The sequence below is a fragment of the Phyllostomus discolor genome, chromosome 3 (genome assembly GCF_004126475.2).
Source record: "Phyllostomus discolor isolate MPI-MPIP mPhyDis1 chromosome 3, mPhyDis1.pri.v3, whole genome shotgun sequence".
In the NCBI taxonomy this organism is placed as follows: domain Eukaryota; kingdom Metazoa; phylum Chordata; class Mammalia; order Chiroptera; family Phyllostomidae; genus Phyllostomus; species Phyllostomus discolor.
This window is the reverse complement of record NC_040905.2, coordinates 203,942,367-203,961,731: the sequence shown is the minus strand read 5'-3', so window position 1 is coordinate 203,961,731 and position 19,365 is coordinate 203,942,367. Positions and strand designations below refer to the sequence as shown.

Genomic DNA, 19,365 nt, shown 5'->3' with positions numbered 1-19,365 from the left:
TCATCCCACGGGAATGCACCTAGGGCTGAGGCCGGAGCTGCAGCCCTGTGCACTGCCTGTTTCCCACTCGCTTCCCACCCCCACAATCCAGCACTTGGAGTTCCTGGTCCTGGGTCCCCATCTTTCCTCTGAAACCACCGCACCAGCTTCCTCACTGCCTTCGGCTCTCCTGTTATCCCTGGAGATTGCACCATTCCCTGCTCCAGACCCTTCCACGGCCCCCAGTGCACACTGAAAGCAGACAGGACCCCCCAGCTTGGCACCTAAGGTCCTCTACGATCTGGTGCCCACGTGCTCTTGCAGCTGCATCACCTACCCACCCCCCAACAACAGCCTCTGTGCCATCTAACCTTGCCTCTATACATCCTCAGTTTCCTGCCTGCGGGAGAGCTGGGGTCTAGCCTCAGCTCTGCCTCTGACTTGTGTGACCTTGGGCCAGCTCTTGGCCTCTCCGAGCCTCAGTGCATCAAGCAAGCTATTGGAGGCTCTTGTGCAGATGGGAAGATGAAGGAGTGGGCACCAGAAGCCAGGAGGGCTCGGGAACCACCAGGTTGCTAATAGCTGCCTCCTCCCTGTGCCTCCGCCCCAGTGGCAGAGCCGACTCTCTCCCAGAGCACTGGAACGCAGTGCTCACAGCCAGCAGTGGCAGCCAGGGAGGGGAGTGGCAGGGAAGATGGCTTACAGGAAAATTACTAGGCTCTGGCTAGCCAAGTGCTGGGGCTCATAGCTGCTTCTGAGAGACAGGTTCTGGGGGCCTGGCAGGCTCTTCCTGAGCCATGGACTTGGCCCCAAGACTTGCTCCCTGTGTGAGCCAGTAGGTGGTGGGAGGTACTGGGCCCCAGTCCTCTAGGACACACCCAGTCTTTGGCATGCGAAGACACAGGGAGGAGGTGGCGGAACACAGACAGACCCTTGTGGAAAGAGAAAATTGGCCCCTGCCACTGTGTGCTGGGGCCCCAGGCACTGCCATGAAAAAGGCCTTTCTGTGTCCCATTGTTGCATCGCAAGTGCTATACCCTGGGTACCGCATCCCCACGTCATATACCGTGTACCGTACCAAGTGTCACATACACCATGCTCTCTGTGCCCCCTCCCAGGCCCTGTGTTCCCCAAGCCTTGTCCTGCGTGTTTGCTCTGATGCATGTTCCAGGTACTGCGTCCCATGTCACTCATTCCTTGGATCATGCTCCATGCACCATGTCACATCTGTTGCATGATACGCACTCTGTGCTACACACCCTCTTCGGAAGCCCATGTCCACTGTATCAGGTCCTGTCCCTTGGAAGTGTGTGCCACAACCTTGCCCTGGGCCCACAAGTGGTGTCCCTCGAGCCAGGACTCCCATCTGCGGTGGAAAGGTTAAGGCAGGAGGGCCTGGGACAGACCCCCAACCCTACGCACCATTACCTATGCAGCCTGGAAAAAGTTACCTCCCTTCTCAATGTCTCAGAAATTGTATCAGCACTCACCTAATAAGAGCTGCTGGGGGAAGTGAGAGATAATGCACTGAAGGTGCTTAGCCTAGTGCCTGGTACAGATGCTCGGCATACCACAGGTCAGGCTCCCACGTCCCCAGCTCCCACTGTGCAGCACACACTCAATCACATTAGTGAAGTTCAAACAATAGGCTACGAGGAGGATGTCATTATTCCCTCTCCGACTAAGGAGAAATCCAAGGCTCAGAGAGGGGCAGTAACCTGCATGAGGTCACACAGCCAGAAAGGGAGAAGCCGGGGGGGTGCACACAGGTCTGGGCGTTCAGAAAGACAGAGCGGATTAGTGACAGGCGACGGGGTGGGTGTGGGGACAGCCAGCACGCAGGCATGGGCACCTTTTAGGGGTCACGGGAATGTTCTCAGACAGAACTGTGGGAGTGGAGGCACAACATTGTAAGTGTATTAAAAATCAATGAAGTAATTAAACCGGGTGAATTGTAGGTATGTAAATTACACATAAATTTACTTCAACAATTTAGGGAAATGATACTCAACAAAACTGTTTTAAAGAGAAGAAAAGCCTATACACTTCCTGTGTGCCACTCTGACAAAGAACTCGGCAAAGAAGGGGCTCCGAGGTGGTGGAGTGTTGGGGACGGGGGCTTCACAGCCCCTCTGAGGCCCAGAGGAGGGAGCCTTGCGCAGTCAGTTCCCTGCCCCTCTGCAGATCGGGCGCGAGGCAGAAGCACCTGGGGAGCTCCAGAGCACGTGGATTCCCAGGCCCCACGCCCAGCTCTGAGTCTGCTGCAGGTCAGGGTGGGGCCCGGGAACCTGGGATTCTGAGGCTTAGCCTGGACTGGAAACCACGTATCAAAGCCCAACGTTGCCTTTCACATTTGGGAAAACTGAGGCCAGGCAGGACAGGGAGGTGCCTTGTCTGACCTAGTAGCCGATGGAGCAATGGGAGCACCAGAGCTGGAACTGGGACCCCCTTGCTGGTCCCTTCTCTCCTTTCCCTCCTCCCCTGCCCCACTCCTCCCTGGCCCTCGGGCCTCCTGGTGACTCAGGGCTCTGAGTCATCCGTGGCACCACAGAGGAAACTTCTTAGGAAAAACAATCCCCCAAAACAAAGCTTCCCCGATCTGGGGAACAGAATAGGCCCAGGGGGCTAAGAGAGGGAGGGAGGAGAACAAAGGGCGGAGTTGGACACTAAGATCTGGCCTCTCTTCTTGGCCGCTGGCTCCTGTGGGGCCCTAGAGAAAGGGCTTCCTTGTACGGAGTCTCAGTTTCCCCACCTGTAAGTCATTCCTATTAGGCACACAGAAGCTCATTATGGACCGAGTAACACGAGTACTTAGAAGCTTTATCTTGATGACAATGCTTCCCGAAACCATGGGAAAGTTGAGGCTCAGAGAGGTTCAGCCCAGGGATGACTGTTAAAAAGTGCAGGGCAGCCCTGGCTGGTGTGGCTCAGTGGGTTGAGCGCGGGCTGCGAACCAAAGCATTGCAGGTTCGGTTCCCGGTCAGGGCACATGCCTGGGTTGCAGGCCACGTCCCCAGTGAGGGCCATGTGAGAGGCAACCACACATTGATGTTTCTCTCTCCCTGTCTCTTTCTCCCTTCCTTCCCCTCTAAAAATGAATGAATAAAATCTTAAAAAAAAAAAGTGCAGGGCAGAGTCTGAATCCAGGACGACCTGACTCTGAAGGCTCACTCTCACTCCTACGCACCTTTAAAACATACCTGCCATGTGGAGTGTGGCGCACAGATCATACCTCATCAGACATGTAAGGTGAATGAATGACCAGAGTAGGTGCTCGGTCACAAATGCCTTTCTCCTTTTCTTCCTCTATGTCAGGTCCTTCCTCAGGACTTCCTGGCCCAGGGGAGAGCGCACATGAACTTGAGTCATCGCTCAGGTGACACAAACCAGGGAGCACCCGGGACCTGACAAGCCACAAAGAGGAGCATTTGAGCAGAGCCTTGAAGAATGAACGCAGGTTTGTCTTTGGGGAACTGGCCACAGGCAAGTCAGGTGGCTAGAACAGCAACAGCAAAGGCGCAGAGGTGGGTGGGGAAGGGACCTGGCGAGCAGGAATCCTGAACTGGTAGGAGGCAGAGAAGGACTTTTAAGCAGAAAGAGAACAGGATAGGAACTGGTTGCGTCTCTGCAGAGGGCCTGCCGGCCCCGGACCCAGGAGTCAGGACTGGGACCTCCCCCGAGGCCTCCCTGCATCCCCGCTCTGAGCGAGCTTCAGGGACCACCCCAGGTCCCTTGCTACTCACCCATGGGTCGGAATCGCCCCCGAGGGCCTCCTCCTCCGCCATCGCTGGGCTGGGCAGAGAGGGCAGGCGGGCCTCTCCTGACCACATCAACCTAATCACATCGGCCTATAAATAGGACCCTGTGGCTTTCGCCTGAAGCAGCTGTGCCAGGCCCAACTCCAGACATCACGTGGGCACACACAGTTCCGGGAACGGCCCTTTCCCTTGACATCATTAAAAACCAAAACGTCCTCAGGAAACCATTGTTCACACTGGCTTTCTTTGAACACGAGGCAGTGGGCTGAGGGGAAGAGCCACCCACCTTACTGCTTCTCACTGAAAGTGGGCCTTGTGGCCGCCTCTCTGCTTCCCACTCTCTGGGGACCCCGAGCAGGCTACTACCTCTCTCTGGGCCTCAGTTTCCCCAAATGTAAACTAAGGAGGTCGAATGATACCCTTGCAGGAGTGTCCAACCCATGGCCTGCAGGCTGCATGCAGCCCAGCGTGGCTATGAATGCAGCCCAACACAAAATGGTAAGTTTACTTAAAACATTATGAGATGTTTTTGTGACTACGTGTTGCAATGTATTTACTGTGGCCCAGAGATGCTGAGAGGCTGGTCACCCCTGCCTTATGGCCTTTGTAGCCAGATACTCTCTGGCATGGTTTTGGGGCAGGGGCGCCCTACACCCAAAATATCCACTCCACTGTTACCCTTCCCCCAGCTAACGTGAAATCTCCATTATCGGCACTTTAAAAATTAGAATCGCAATACATATCTGAGCCAGGGAGAAGTGAACAGGTCCAATCGCTGCCACTAAAGGGCTGGTGGCCTTGGATGAGCTACTGTCTTTCTCCGGGCCCCAGCCATCAGATAAAGTGCCGGCGAGATGACACCCAAGGTGTATGACTTTTTTTTGTTTGTTTAAAACTATTTTGTTCAGGATTTATGAGAACCACAAGAGGCCAGCCTTGTGCTGAGCGCTGAAGCTAAGGAGACGAATGAGGCCCCATCCGGCCCTCTGAGCCCGGCCCTGTGCCAGACCCCAGTGAGGAAGCGTGAAGGCACTTCCAAACGGCTCAGAGTCCCACTTGAGGCCTCCTTCGAGGCTGCTGGGAACACCTTGTTCTCAATTCAGATCACAGACGGATGGCTGCAGGCGACTTCCCCAAGGGTGGATTAGGACAGGACTGGGCCGTTAGCAACCAACAGGGAAATAAAGATAAACAGCCATCCCTGTTACACAGGCAAATGCTTAGGACTTTAGTTCCCCCCAAACCCTGTAATCACCCCCATTTCACAGATGAGGAAGCGGAGGCTGAGAGTCGTTAAGGGCCATGTCAAGGGGCACATAGCAAGTCGGGGCCAGAGAGATGCTTCAGGGTCAGACCTGTTTGCCTCTGCAGCCCAGGGTATAGCCAAACCCCAGTGCTGCAGTGCTCCCGTGAGCCAACTGATAGGACAGTCACCCAACCCAGCAAGGGCCGGGGACAGAAAGGGGCAGAGTATTTTACTGTGTTTGTGTGTGTAGGCGGGTGGGAGTGACAAGGCTTCACCCAGTGGTACTCATTCTTTCCAACCAGCTTATAGCATTTCCCCACCCTCTGCCCAATCCACCCTCCCCTCTCAAATCCATCAATCAAGTCGCTCCTAGTTGAGGATGTGTCCAAGGCTCACTGGCACCCAAGGGATCGAGACCTGGCATTCAATGCCTCTCCCAGCCTCACTCTCCTGCCACTCTCCACCTCAACCCCACATTCCTGCTGTGGTCGCACTGCTCACTCGTCCCCAACCACAGTGGTTCCAAGTGGCCAAACTTGCACACGTGACTCCCCTGCCTGAATGCCCAGCACGCCCCGTCCACCTAGTGCTTGATTCAGAAGAGGACAAGGCCTCCCTGGCTCCCCTGGTACTTAGCACAGTGAACTCCAGGCTCAGCCACCACCACAATTCTGAGCTCCAAGGGCGGGGCAGGCCTGATTCCTCTCCCCTCTCCCTGTGGAAGCCCAGCGATGACAAAAGGCAAGGATCCTAGAGAATGCTGGGAAGGGCACATCCCAGGATTGCTCAAGCCTAGTACCGAGGCGCAGCATCAGGCCGCCACAGTGTGGAAGAACCAAAAACTGCACTCTCAGGTCTTGGGTCTATCTCTTTCCAAGGTTCTAATAATGAAATCAGGGCAAATCTCTCCCTTACTTTAGACTTTCCAATAGTTCCCTGCTGGCCTTCCCTGCTTACCCAACCACCTTCCATTCCCTCTTCAGGTCTGGGCTTTTTCAGGAAGGCATCCCTCATCCGTCCAGATAGAAACCCATCACCCCACCCAACCCCATGTGATCTCATGACCCTGGCTGTTTCCCTGACAGCTGAAGAAATGAATGTGTGATGTGTGTGATAACTTACTGTGAGACCTGGGACTATAAGGCCGTTGGGGATAGAAAAATCTTTTCTCTAACACTCAGTTCAAGGCCTAAATTTCTGTCCAGTGAATGTACCCATGAATGAATGAGTGAATGAATGAATGAGTCAGCGAACAAGTGGAGCTATCATGTAACTCAAGACAAGAAAGGCGGCCAGAATCCTGGTACTCAGAGGCAGAAAATCAGGGCCCAAAGAAGGTCAGGGAAATAGGAGACAAACCTGATGGCACAGCCTCCCAGGAGCAAAAACGAGAGAGAACTTCTAAAAGGAGAAGGTATCGCACGCTCCAGGGAGGTGGTACCTGGAGATCTGAAGAAATACCGTCGGGTCTGGACAAGCAAGAGCCCACTCCGTCCTCCTTGGTTGAGCCCAAGTTCAGCAGAAGTGGGTGTGGGGTGGGCACAGTGCAGGCGGCAAGCCGGCCAAGCCTACTTAACAGCTGGGCCCGAGCCAGCCTGGCCCTGCAGGGTCTGCACAAGTGGGGAAGGCAGAAGACGGGCCCCTGTGTCGTTGCTACCAAAAGCATGAACAGAGCGTAACGCTCTTTTCAGTGACAGACGACTTAGGGGCAATTTGCCTTTAGGAGTTGGAGCGGTTTGGGCTCAGTCCCAAAAGCTGGATCTGCAGAACCAAGACCAGCCTCCATCCCTCCTCTCCGGGTAGCATTAAGCTTTGGCTGAAGGGGGGACACGTCCCCTCCCCGGGCCCAGTGGGCCTGCTAGGAATCCCAGCTTTGAGGGCAAAGCGCTCTGGAGACCATCAGAAGGCGCTTTCATCTCAGCTGCGGGAAAGAGGAACAGCCCTGGATGTGGTCGGTGTCACCCCTGGAAGCCAGCTGGCCTGCTGCCGATGAGTAAGCGTGCAGGCATTCGGCCCCTTCTCCTTTTGGCCACTGAGGTGATGTCATGGGCTGGAGGGGTGTTTTCCAGGCTCTCCGCATGGTGTCCCCTATTAGAAATTCACTTCCTTTCCAGCGCTGGACGCTGGGCGAGTCCCTAGCAGTGATACTTCCCATTTCACAGCTCACAGAGTCCTTCAGCATCTGGGGGCTCATGCAGTCCTCACGACAACTCATTAGGGGTGCAGGGGAGACCAACATGCTCGTTTCTCAGGCAGAGAAACCGAGTCCCAAGCTGGGAAGTGCCCTGAGTCTCCTGCCCAGGACTCTGCACCCCAGCCCCTGGATCTCAGCCCACCTCATCAGGTCACCTGTGAATCCGATAGTCAGGTGGGCCCCACCCTGCCAACTCCCCCGGCGTCCCCAGGTGGGTATGACTCATCCACCTTCACCTTGACTCACACACACACAGTCTCAGGTGCTCCTCCTACAGTCAACAAGCTGGCAACTTGGCAGCCACGCCCCAGGTTTTCTCACCTCTCCAGAGCCTCCAGGGAGAATCTGTGCACCTCCTTCCTCCTCAGGGGAGCACACCCTCTCACAGAAGAGCCAAGAGAGGCCTTGGTAGGGAAGGCAACTGTCCTGCAGCCGCACAGCCAGCAAGCAGCACAGCCAGGCGGGGGGGCCCAGGCACCCTGGCACCCAGCCCGGTCAGTCCTTGCTGCTCCCCTACAGGATCACCCTTGCCTGGCCTCCCTCTCAGGGGCAGGTGAGAAGCAAATGAGACAACGGGTGGAAATGCACTCCGAGCTTTACTAGAAAAACCTCAGAAACTACCTCTGGGTCCACTATGGAGACCAGCAAGGCTTCACTGTCCCCTTTAGACTTCGGTGGGGGGAGGGGGGGGCAGTCAGATCCCAGTTTAGGAGGACGTGGGGTCTGCATGGACTCCGGGGTCTGCGCCGCGCTACCTACCTTGCAGGGCTGTGAGGGTGAAGAGGGCTGTACCAGGGGAGGTGCTGGGATCAAGGCAGAAGCTGTAAGAATGGGCGTCAGCACCACCTGTGAATAAAGGGCAAAGACCCTCAGTGTCAAGGGCTCAAGATCATCTGATCAAACTGAACGCTTCCACGCCTCCCCAGCCCCCACGACCAGGGGCACACAGCCCCTGTCTGCAGGCCTCCAGCAATGGGACCTTGCTCCCTGCCGAGGCTTCGAGACCCACCATCATTAGGATGTGCTAAAGTCTCTCTCTCTCTGCGGTCACCCAGCACAGGTCCGTCACCCTGCTTCCCAGAAACTCCTTGGAGACTTGAAAACAGTGATCCTGGGCTGTTAAGTTTTCTGCAAGTTACACAGGCGCTTCCTCCAGCTTCTCCTGAGACCAGGATGTCTGGTTCCCTTTACCCCCTTCTTTGACCTACTCCAAATGAATCCTGTCCCTGGAAACAACAACAACAACAACAACTCAGCCCTGGCTGGTGTGGCTCAGTGGATTAAGCATGGGCCTGTGAATCAAGAGGTTGCTAGTTCGATTCCCAGTCAGGGCACATGCCTGGGTTGCGGGCCAGGTCCCCAGTGGGAGGCATGTGAGAGGCAACCACACATTGATGTTTCTCTCTCTCTCTCTCTCTCTTACTACTTCCCTTCCCTTCTAAGAGGAAATAAATAAAATCTTTTTAAAAAGACCCAGATTTAGACATACAAACAAGCTCTATCCAAAAGCAGGGCAAGCAGAACTCTCACCTCCATCATCCTAGATATCATGCCTCTATTAATCCAACATAAAGTCCCATTAACATTTACGGCAACCTCACCACAGCCTGAACTCCACTTACAATGCTTACCACCAGCTTCAGAGCAGTGGCTGCGGGCGGACTCTGGGACAGACTAAATGGTCCTTCGGTTAACTAGGTATGTACCTCAATCAAGTTCCTGCACCCCTCTGCCTCTCAGTGTCCTTCTCTGTAAACGAGGTATTACGTTAGCACCCACCCCACAGAGTCACCAGAAGGGTTAAATGAGATAAAACTGTGTCTACGGTTTTGGACAGTGCATGTATTTTCTCTGACTGCTAATCAAACCGCTGAGTCTTTCTCTAGAAACGATTCTTCCTCTCACGGGATGACTGCAGTGCTTCCTAGCTGGTCCTCCCACTTCCTCTCTCCTTCCTTGAGAGCGGTCTCCTCAGGGCACGGCTGGACCGTGTCGCTGCTCTGCTCAGGTTCCGCCTTGGCTCCCTGTGGCCCCCAGATCAAGCCCAAGACCCTTTAGCAACTTCTGGACGTCTTTTGTGATCTGCCGCCGTCGGCCCCTGGAGCCTCGACTCTCAGTTCCTGTTTCCCACCCACACCCCCTCCAAGGTGCAGCCGGACACAGCTACACTCTGTGCCTCGCGGCCTCGCATCACCTTTGCCCAGGCGGCTTCCTCTGTTCCAGAACTCGCTTTCATCTCTGTTCTTCTCTTCTCCTTCCACTCATGATCAAGCCCAGCTTTCCTCCAGGAAATCTCCTCTAACCTCCCCTTCCCCTTGGAAGCTGAGCTGCTCTGAGATCTCGCAGGCCCCCGGTCTCCCGGGTCACACAGAGCTGGCTAAGAGTACATACAGGTGCTGCCATCTGTGGGCAAAACGAGCATTACACCCTTTCCCAGGACTTGGACACAGGGAGCTCCCGAGTTTCCAGCTCAGTGGGGTTTAGAATGAGCCTTGGCGAACTCCAAGTTGGTCTGTTTTCCTTTTCAGACCTTAAAGCTGCAGTGGCTTAAAAACAAGGTCCACAAACCGCTGAGTCTAGTCCATTGCCCACAGGCCCTAGACGGAGCCAGAAAGAGAGGCGGCTCCTTCCGGTCCTCAGATCCCAGCCCAGGCTAGCCAGGTGCCTGTTTGCTGAATTACAACTTAGAGCGCAGGGAGAGGAGGCACTGTCTAAGAGCCAGAGCTGCCCACCAGTGCAAAGGCTGGCCTTCGGGTACAGAGCGCCCCATCAGCAGAAGTGTGTAAGCCACCTGGAACTCCAATTGTCTAGAAGGTGGCTGAAGAGGAGCTTTTCGCCTTGGGGGTGGGGTGAGGGCGACTGGAACAGAAGTGTCTTTTCTCCTAAAAGACTGCTCGCAGCCCACCGGGGGGACCTTCAGATTTGGTGGGAGAAACATGGTATCTGCCCAGTAAAGCCAGAAGGGTTCAAAGGGCTACCCCAAGGACAACAGGTACCATCTTCTGAGCACTTACGAGGTGTTGAGCTCGACACACACCATCTCTCATCCTCACAGTAACTCTGCCGGGCAGATACCGTTGTCCCACTTTGTGAAGGAAGGACATGAGCTCAGGGAGGCGAAATAACGTGCACAGGGTCACACAGCTGAGATGCCTGGGCAGTTCCCACCAAACCAGGCTGCTGCCTGCCCTACACCTTGGTCTCACTAAATTCCAAGAGATGGAGCTAAGGCCTCTTGCTCACCAGAGAAAAACAGAAAGTCTTGGTTACGCTACATCGGGGGTTAGCAGACTTTTACTGTAAAGGGCCAGGCAGTAAATATTTTAGGTTTGGCAGGCCCCATACCCTCTGTTTTGCATCTTCTTCCTTGTTTGGGTTTGGATTTTTTTTTAAACAGCCTTTTGAAAATGTAAAAACCATTCTTAGCTCAGAGGTAAAAAACAGTCTGGCGCCTCCCCAGGGCTGTAGTTTGCAGCCTGTAGGTTGAGAATAATGTTTATAATCTGAAGTACAAAAACTTCAGCTGGGAATGTTTAAGCCCAATGTTAGGTCCTCCGGCTGCATTTCTCCCTCTTCGGATGGCTTCCTACTGAGTCACTCTCTCTCACACAAAGACCCGTCCTACCTTGCCGCGAAATTAGGCAGCAAAATATTTCAAGAGCTGTTCAGGTTCTAGAAACACGCAGCTGTGGACCAAATAGTTCAACTCAGTGCTGGGAAGAGAAGAGGGAGGCAGACGTGATGGGTAGAAGAGCATCAAAGAAAAGACATTAAGAAGCTTGGGCTCTTGTCTGAGCCCTGCACAAGGAAGGGATGTCGACTCCCACTATTCCAAGTGTGGGCCCTGGACTAGCAACGTCTGTCAGCTGCAAGGTCATTAGCAACGCAGAGTCTCAGCCTTCACCCCAGACTCTGCATTTTAACAAAACCCGCAGCTGATCTGTGTGCAGGATGAGTCTGAGATGCTCTAGAACATCTTTTATGTCCAGCAGCAACATTGTTAAGCAAACCCTACCCCTGAGGAGGGCAAGGGTCCAAAGATATTTTTTATGCCTTTCTTATTTATTTATTTTTAGGCAGAGGGGAAGGGTGGGAGAAAGAGGAGAGAAACTTTAATGTGTGGTTGTCTCTCTCACGCCCCCTACTGGGGATCTGGCCTGCAAACCCAGGCATGTGGCCTGATTGGGAATTGAACTAATGACTCTTTGGTTCTCAGGCCAGCGCTCAATCCACTGAGCCACACCAGCCAGGGCGTCTTTAAGTCTTAATATGGAGTCTCTGACCTAACATCTGTACTAGTGATCTCAAAAAGCACCCCAATTTAGGATGCACAATTGACACACCTGCCACTGGATCTTGAAATCAAACCTTCAGCTGGCAGAAAAGCAGACCTGGGAAGACTTGAGAAAGCGCCATGCTCCATTTTGCAATGCGGGAAACCGGTGAGAGAGGGGAATGACTTTCTCAAGACCACACTGCCCAGACAAGCTAGGGGTTGGACCACGGCCAGGTTCCTTGATCTTCCCCAGCCTTAGGTTTAATAAGAACTGAACTCATTTTGGCTTCGATGAGTAGCAATCAGAGGCCTTGCTGTGTGCTTTAGGAAATTCACTTGCTCTCTCTGAGTGTGACTATCCCCAGCCATGAAGTAAGGGGGTGGGGCCAGGTGATTCCCAAGGTCCAACTCTAAAGGTCAGAGCCTAGAAACTGTTTTGAGGTAAGATAGGTCTTCAGCTGAAGGTCACCACACTCACACCAAAGTCAAGGGAACACAAAGTCAAGCCCTTCTGTTCTAAGTGAGGAGGCGGAGCAGTGACCTAGCGTAAGTTCAAGGTCTTATGGCAAGTGCAAAGCAGAAACTGCGCACAGAATGAGAACCAGCTTCTCTCCACCTCGTCAGCCTGGATTTTAACTGTTATCCTGTCCTGATGCTGATCTGTGCAAATGTCTTTGCTCAATGAATGAATGAATGAAGTATGATGCTTCCGTAAATGGGCCCTGAGCTAGAATTTGGGTAACCAGCTCCTGAGGCTCCCACAAAAGGCGCTCACCCTTAGGCGTGGCTGGTGGGGGTAAGAAAGGCTGCAAACTTTCCGGGCAGCAATTTGGCAAAATGTAGCAAAAGCTCTAAAATATGTCATTTTCACCCAGAAACTCCAAGTCCTAGGTACCCTTCTAAGAAATAATGAGAGAAGAATAATTTATGCACTAGGATGTTCATTGAAGCATCATTTATAAACAGCCTAAGTGCCTAATACTTAGAGGATGAGTTCAATGAACCATGCTGTATTTACACCATTAATCCAATTACAGAGAGTGATTAAAAATCAGACTGGCACTTATCATTTTCATAATAAAAAGGTAAAGCTTGTTTTTTTGTAAGTAAAATGTATAAGTTCACTTCTTTAATTCCCTGGACTATTGGAACAAAAAATTTAAAACAGCAGTAAACATATTTATCAGCTTAGGTATAGTATACTTTAAAAACTTTTTTAAAATTAAATTTAGATTCCTGAATAACATGAGAAAATATTTATGCCATAATGTTAAAAGAAACAAAAAGTCACAATAGGAAATTATAAATGCAGCATGACCACAATTATGTGGGGGTAAAAAAAAAAGTGCTGAAAATATCAGGAAGGAAATGCACCCAAATTAGAGACAGTTCCTATTTTTAATATTTTTATCTTCCAAATTTCCTATCATCAACATTTGTTATAAATAGAAAAAGGAAAAGAGTCCCTAGAGGAGAGGAGGAAAAAACCCCATAGTCCATGGGTATCCCACCCACACAGCACTTTGCTACTCCCCAAGAATTAGCTAATACTTACTGAGTAGCCCACCAAGGGCCCAGCCAGCCAGCCACAGTCACTACAGGAAGGAAACAAAGGGCCAACCTCCACCCAGAGAGCTTACCTATACCACATATACATTCTTTGCTTGGCAAATAAACCAGACCCACATAGCATCCTTGTTGGGGTTGGAAAGTAATAAAGCTGTTTGCTTAAAAGCAGAAGCAATGAATCCACTCCCACTAGTGTGGCACCTCCATCAAAGTTGCCTGAGACAGACACCATGGCTCAAAAAAAAAATCTCTGGAGTCCCCTCGGGAAGAGCAAATTTCAGGGATGCTTGACAGCCCAGGTGCTATCCCTTAACCCAAGCACTGAATGCCAAAGGCACAGAGGCTCCTTCTGAGAAAGAGCAAGTCACCAGGAAGGAGGAGAATGGGGGGCCTAGGAAGGAACCCAACTGGCCATGTGGCCCCAGGGGACCCCTGGGCAGGAGAGCTCACAGCTCAGGGTCTCCATTTTCTCATCTACAAAACGAGGTCCATCGTGACAATCTCAGGGCTCCTGTGAAGCTCCAAGAAGAGAAAGTAAGTCATTTCAGCCCTCCAGGCCAAGCCTCGGTTTGCTCATCTGTGAAACGGAATCATTATCGCCTCTCTCATAGGGCTGTTAAAAGATGAAACAAGACAGTGAAGACAAATGGTGACCACACAATAAGCATGCTATATATATGGCCAGATTCTTACTGCTTATACAACAGGGAATAGGACACACAAATGAACCCCAGGCCTCAACTTCCTCATCTGCAAAATAGGGCAACCAATTCAGTCCATGAAGACTAAATTCATGAACAGTAGCTGAATCTCCGGCTGGCACTGGCGCAAGTATCTTAAACACTGGGACTGCTGTGGGCTGCTCCGCGCTGGCGGACAAGCAGGCCCCACGTTCCTGCATGGAGAACAAAGCCCTCTGACTTACGGCCATCAGAACCAAGGAAAGCCCGACATTATCCTGTCCACCCCACCCCCCAGTGCCAAGTGAACACTGGGGCCCAGAGAAAGGCATGCATTAGCGCGAGTCACCCAGTACTTTGTCAGTGGCAAAACCAGGCCCACGCCCACCGCTTTTCTCTGCTGTGCCCTTAAATTGCTGATGTGGTCCCAGGCCCAGGGCAGAGCGGGGAGAGGGGGAGCTGAGAGCAGCAGGAACTGAGGCCGCCTGTGGTCTCCAAACTCACAAACCACATCAGGCTGAAACACGACACACACGCTCACTCAGTTCAAAGAGAGAAGATATTTTTACTTAGGCCTAAACACTGGTCTCTTTCTTTCCCTCCCCCTAAAATGCATAACTCTTGGGACCTGCATTTTCTTGCTTCTGCAGGCTTTTTCTCAGGGAATAACTGCGGGGCAGGGGGGTTCACTTTTCCTGGCTCCCCCAGAAAGCTTTCCAGAACTCGGGCCCAAATGGTGAAAGGAGGGGGACTGGTCCTCCTCTCCTAGAGGAGCTGGGCCCCCAACTCAACAAGTGAGCTTGGGCAAGTCTTACGTTCTCTGAAATGGAGGAAAAATGGACCCTCCCTCTGGAGTCCTGCTGGTAGTACTACAGAAAAGTATGCGTTTCAAACAGCCCTGGGAGGCCCCTCCAGGCCTCTGCTGCAGGACTGAGCTCCCGAGCCATGCACACTGACTCATGGCCATCGCCACAGCCACAGCAGAACTCCCCCATCAGCTCTCATGTCAGGACTAGATGGAACCTTCAGGAGAATGTTTGCAGTGATTAAGATCCATGGCTCTCAGACTTCCAGAATCCTGGCACCAATACCAAGTAGCCTTATAGCCCGAGGTACATTTTTTAGCCTCTCCAAGCCTCAGTTACCTCATCTGTAAAAGGGGATCATAGCACACAGGGGATCAGAGGAATGGTTGTGAGGAATCCACAAAGTAATTCATGTTCCAGTGCTTGGTATGCTAAAAAGGTCATTTTCTATGCTCACGATACAGATCAACATCCCCCCACTTTACAGATGAGGAAACTGAGGCCCAGAGAACCAGCATTTGCCCCGGGTCACTCAGAAGAACAAACATTGTGGCTCCACTCCCAAGTTAGTACTTTTAACTCCTCTCAGTCCTGTAGTCTCAAATCAGCAAATACACACCCTCAGATTGGAGGTTTAGGCTGTAAAGTTTTCCTGAAGAAAACCAGAGACCACAGCTTCAGCCAAGGACTGCAGACCTTGCGTAAGTCATTGCCATGGCCTGGCAACTTCTCTTGAAAGACCCAAACTACCCACACAGATGGAGTAGGGGGAAGTGATCTACTGGCACTGGAAACCCAGGAAGTGTGAACGCATCCAATCTATAGCTCTTGCTTGTAATAATTTGGCACAAGTGCACACACAGCTGTTAACCATGGCTGCTGCTGGGGGGAGAAAAAGGGTTTGGAGAGATGAAAGTCACTCGATACTCTTCTCCATGTTTGAATCTTTGTTTTTTTTTAATTTTTTAAAAATTTATTGATTTCCTTTCCTTTTTTTAAGAGAGGGAGAGAAACATTGATTTGTTGTCACTGGTTGATTTCTGTATGTGCCTGGACCAGAGATTGAACCCACAACCTTGGTGTATAGGGACGATGCTCTGAGTTATTCCGCCAGGACTGAATCTTTAACAATATATTTTTTTTACTTAAAAAAGAAGAAAAAAATAACACAGCAAAACTCACAATAACTTAGCAGCTTTAACCAGTAGCTATAAGCTCTAACCAAATGAACCACACCAGATAGGGCTGCTTTTAGATGAAATTTATAGCAGGTCCCGAGATCTTCAGCTGGGTTTCCAGAATCTGCCACTCTGGCTCACCCTGGGGCCACTGCTCTGGTTCAGAACTGGACTCTCTTTCACTTGACCATCCAACAGCCTCCTTGGGATCCCCCTGCCTCCAGGGGAGCCCTTTCCAACGCACCTTCTACATCAGCCACCAGAATGAGAGTTTTTATCGTTGCTCTGGCCAAAAACCTTTCTCGACTCATTACCTTTAGAATAAAGTCCAAACGCTTAGTTCACAGCCTACTTCCATCGTTACTTACCGTCTCAACTCCACCACTCTACCCTGCCCCCATTCTCCATTCTAGCCACGTGGATTATTGCTCGGAAAACCTCAGTGCCTTTGCACAAACTCTTCTGGTTCCTTAGAATGTCTTTTCTCTCAATCCTTTTATCTCCTAGCAAACCAGAACTCATTTTTGAGGACTGGGTGGCCCAGAGGAACTTAGCCACCCCTCTTACAGGCTGAAGCAACTATCAGTATCACACGATTGTGTTGACCACTACAGATGGGAGGTGTCTTGAGGACAGAGAGGGTTGTCCTCCTCGGTGGCTCTTGGGCCCTCACAGGACAAGGCACTGGACCCAAAGAGGACTGAACCAAGGGAGCAGGGAGGAAAGAAATGCCACAGAAGGCAAACCCTGCGGCCTCCCCTCCAGGGAGCTGCCTGCTCTCCCAAGTTCACGTCAGTCCCTAATAAAAAAGATTGGAAAATTCTGGAGTAAAGTTTCCTTCCCTGATTCACACGGAAACCCTCTTTGCTGCTGTGTAACTCACTCTGGTGCCAACTCAAGCTCTCCCGGCTGTTTACAATTTCCCTGGCATTTATAAATAGCGAGGCCTCAGAAAGGAAAATGCAGTTTCAAGGGAGCTGGGTGCCCACCATCCCCCCTCCCACCTTTCCTACTCCCTTTCAAGCCTCTTCCCCTTAACACCCCCAAGAAACACCAATCAGCACTCCCAAGTGTGTGTGTATGCGGGGTGGAAAGGGGGGGAGTAGTCAGTCCCTTAGTGAATGGAACACTCACGAAAGAGTCTAAGGTCCCACCAGCTGCAGGGAGTCAGCTGAGGGCCACCTGGAACTGGGTCCCAGGCCGGCCCCCTCCTCCCTGTGTGACTACGAGCCTGTCACAAATGCTCAGGGCCCTTCGGTTCTATCAACTGTGGAGCGGGGTTGGGGTCAGACCTCAAGCTATGCTCATGGGAAAGTGGAATGCGGCAATGAGGTGACGGTGCCCTGGTCAGAAATGTGGTCCTGGGAGAACGGGATGTGCAGGATTAAGTCTTTCAGAAGTGCTCCAGGCAGCTCAGAAGCAGGACCTCCCCCTGCAGCCCTGCCTTCCACAAAGCCCCAGTTACCCCCAGCACAGCCCTGAACGCCTTTGGCTCTTTAGTGCTCTGGGCAGATGAGGGGCTACAAAGCATGTCCCCTGCCTACCCAAAGCTTCCGAGGGCTCAGGCTTGCCCTTGGGCGTGGCCCAGGGCAGCCTGCTTGCCCTGGAGGAGGCAGACACTGCAGCAATCAGGTCTGGGGTGATCAGACCTGAGAAGAGATGGGGGCCCAGGGAGAAAGGGAGACTCCAATCACGGCCTTCGGCTCTGAAAGGAGTTTGCCTGTGTCAGGGAAGGGGACGAACACGCAGTGCAGAGGAGACAGCATCTCCAGGCAGCAAGTGCAAGATTTCAGACGAGCACAGGGAAAACTTTCTAACAGTGCTGGGTCCAGAAAGAGGAAGGAGGCTAAGGGATCTCCGTCGCCCAGGACGAGCAGGCAAAGACACTACTACCCTGCAGTCAAGGATCCGTGGAGCGGGTTCCCCAGCGGAGCCGCCGCCCACACTTGGGGCGAGCAGCTACCTGCAAGCCAGGGTCAGATACCAGGAGCGCAGTGGTGACCCCGGGCCCAGTTCCACGAGCTGTGGGGGCGGGATCAAGGTTGGCTCAGATGCTTGGGGCAAAGCGAGGTCCGGGGCAAAGCGAGGCCCGTGGTTGGGGGCCCGACCACCCCTCCTCTCCCGCCCTAGCCCCCCAACCCAAACTTCCTTGGTCCTCTGAAAGACGACCTAAGTTAGAGAGGAAGCCCTTTTCCAGCGGTGCCCCAGGCCGAGCTCCAGGCGCGGGAGAGCTGGGACCGGGCGGGGAGAAAGAAGCAGCACTCAGATGCCCGAGATCCCCAAATACCCGGGGCCGGGGCCGCCCCCTTCCCCTACCTGCTGCTGCGGCACCGGCGACGGCGGCTGCTGGGTCCAGCTGTGCTCAGCTGGTTCCGGGCAGCGGGGCGGGAGCGCTGCGGTTGCTCGGCGGGGTGGGCAGGGCGCGGGCCAGAGCCGCCTTCGGGGCGGGGCGGCAGGGATGGGGGTGTTGAGGGGGAAGGGACCGGGAGGAGCACCGGCCCCTCCCCTCGCCGGGAGAATGGCGACTCTGCCTTCAGGCTAACCTTCTTCCAGTGTCTGCGAGTCGCTTTACGGACCGCTCGCTACTTGCCAGAGGAAGGCATCAAGCTCCCTCCTTTACGAGGAAACTGAGGCCCGGAGCACGCAGCAGAGAGCCGCAGCAGCCTGGGGGCGGGGTGAGAAGACCCCGCGGAGCGCGGGGGCTGGGTTGGGGTCGGAGCGCTCCGTGGGGGTGGGCAGCGAGCCCTGTTGCACTAGGACCAGCGGGGACGTGTTTCAGCCCGCACGAGGTCCGATTTGGGGGGGCACAGCCCTCAGCGGGTGAAACCAACTACTCGCAAAAGCAGGGAAGGTCGGCGAAGAGCAGCTAGACCCACGGAAAGGAATAAATGGGAAGGAGGATTCCCAGCTTCATTCAGCACGAAGAAACAGGAAATGCCAAAGCGCGTCCCTGTCCTTAAGTTAAAACCGTGATCGGAGGCTTTGCAGTCAGGCCGCGGGGCTGGAACTCTTGACACTAGTCCTGTAACTTCAGGCAAGTGACTTAACCCGTAGAAGTCTCCATTTCCTCTCTGTAAAACTGCATCTTGGTGGGGCTGTTGGGAAGACTCAGTGAGAGGAAGACTCTTAGCACAATGGCAGGTACTGTGGGTTCTCTATAAATGGAAGTTTTTGCTAGTGTGATGGCAGACATTATTCTAGGTGAGTCAGTAAATCCACATTGTCAGAGAGATTTACGCAAGGTAATGTAAACAAGTGTCCTTTTATTTTTCTCAACAGCGCCTCACATGCATTTGAGAGAGAGCCATCTGTGACGGAGGGGGGCCTAGTACAGCTTCCCAATGGCAAACATGGGTTCCCCCCGGGGCTCTTGCTGCTGCTCTGTGGCTCCAAGTCAGGAGACTCACACAACAGGAGCCCGGACCAGGTGACCAAGATGCCCCTTCTCAGTGTAGGTGCTGGCCGCAGCCCAATGTCCGTAGCTGGGTTGAATCTCCCTCTAGCACAGGGTGAAATGCACCGACTCAATCACTGCACGCTGCTGGCCATCAGAGTCACAGAAGTAAAGAAGCAGGAACAGAGCCCTCAGTTCCTGGTTTTTCCAACGAGTGGCAGCCAGGGAAGCCACAGGGCCTGGGGAACCCCAGCCTGTCACTGCGCCCCACCCCTACCCCCACAC

The 19,365-nt window shown here is 53.1% G+C and overlaps 1 protein-coding gene across 3 annotated transcripts in view; it reads right to left on the bottom strand.

Moving 5' to 3' along the window:
- GSN (gelsolin) overlaps positions 1 to 18,127 on the bottom strand; it is a 48,831-nt gene extending 30,704 nt beyond the window's left edge. Inside the window, exons 1-2 of one of the 3 annotated variants that reach the window (XM_028508836.1) lie at positions 18,003 to 18,127; positions 7,937 to 8,023 (exon numbers count right to left, since the gene is read on the bottom strand). The gene's annotated coding sequence lies outside the window, so the exon portion shown is untranslated. Of the gene's footprint in view, positions 1 to 3,722; positions 3,744 to 7,936; positions 8,024 to 18,002 lie in introns of those variants that run through there. The other 2 variants (XM_028508845.2, XM_036022162.1) reach the window with 2 other exon arrangements.
- Between the last annotated feature and the right edge of the window lie 1,238 nt (positions 18,128 to 19,365).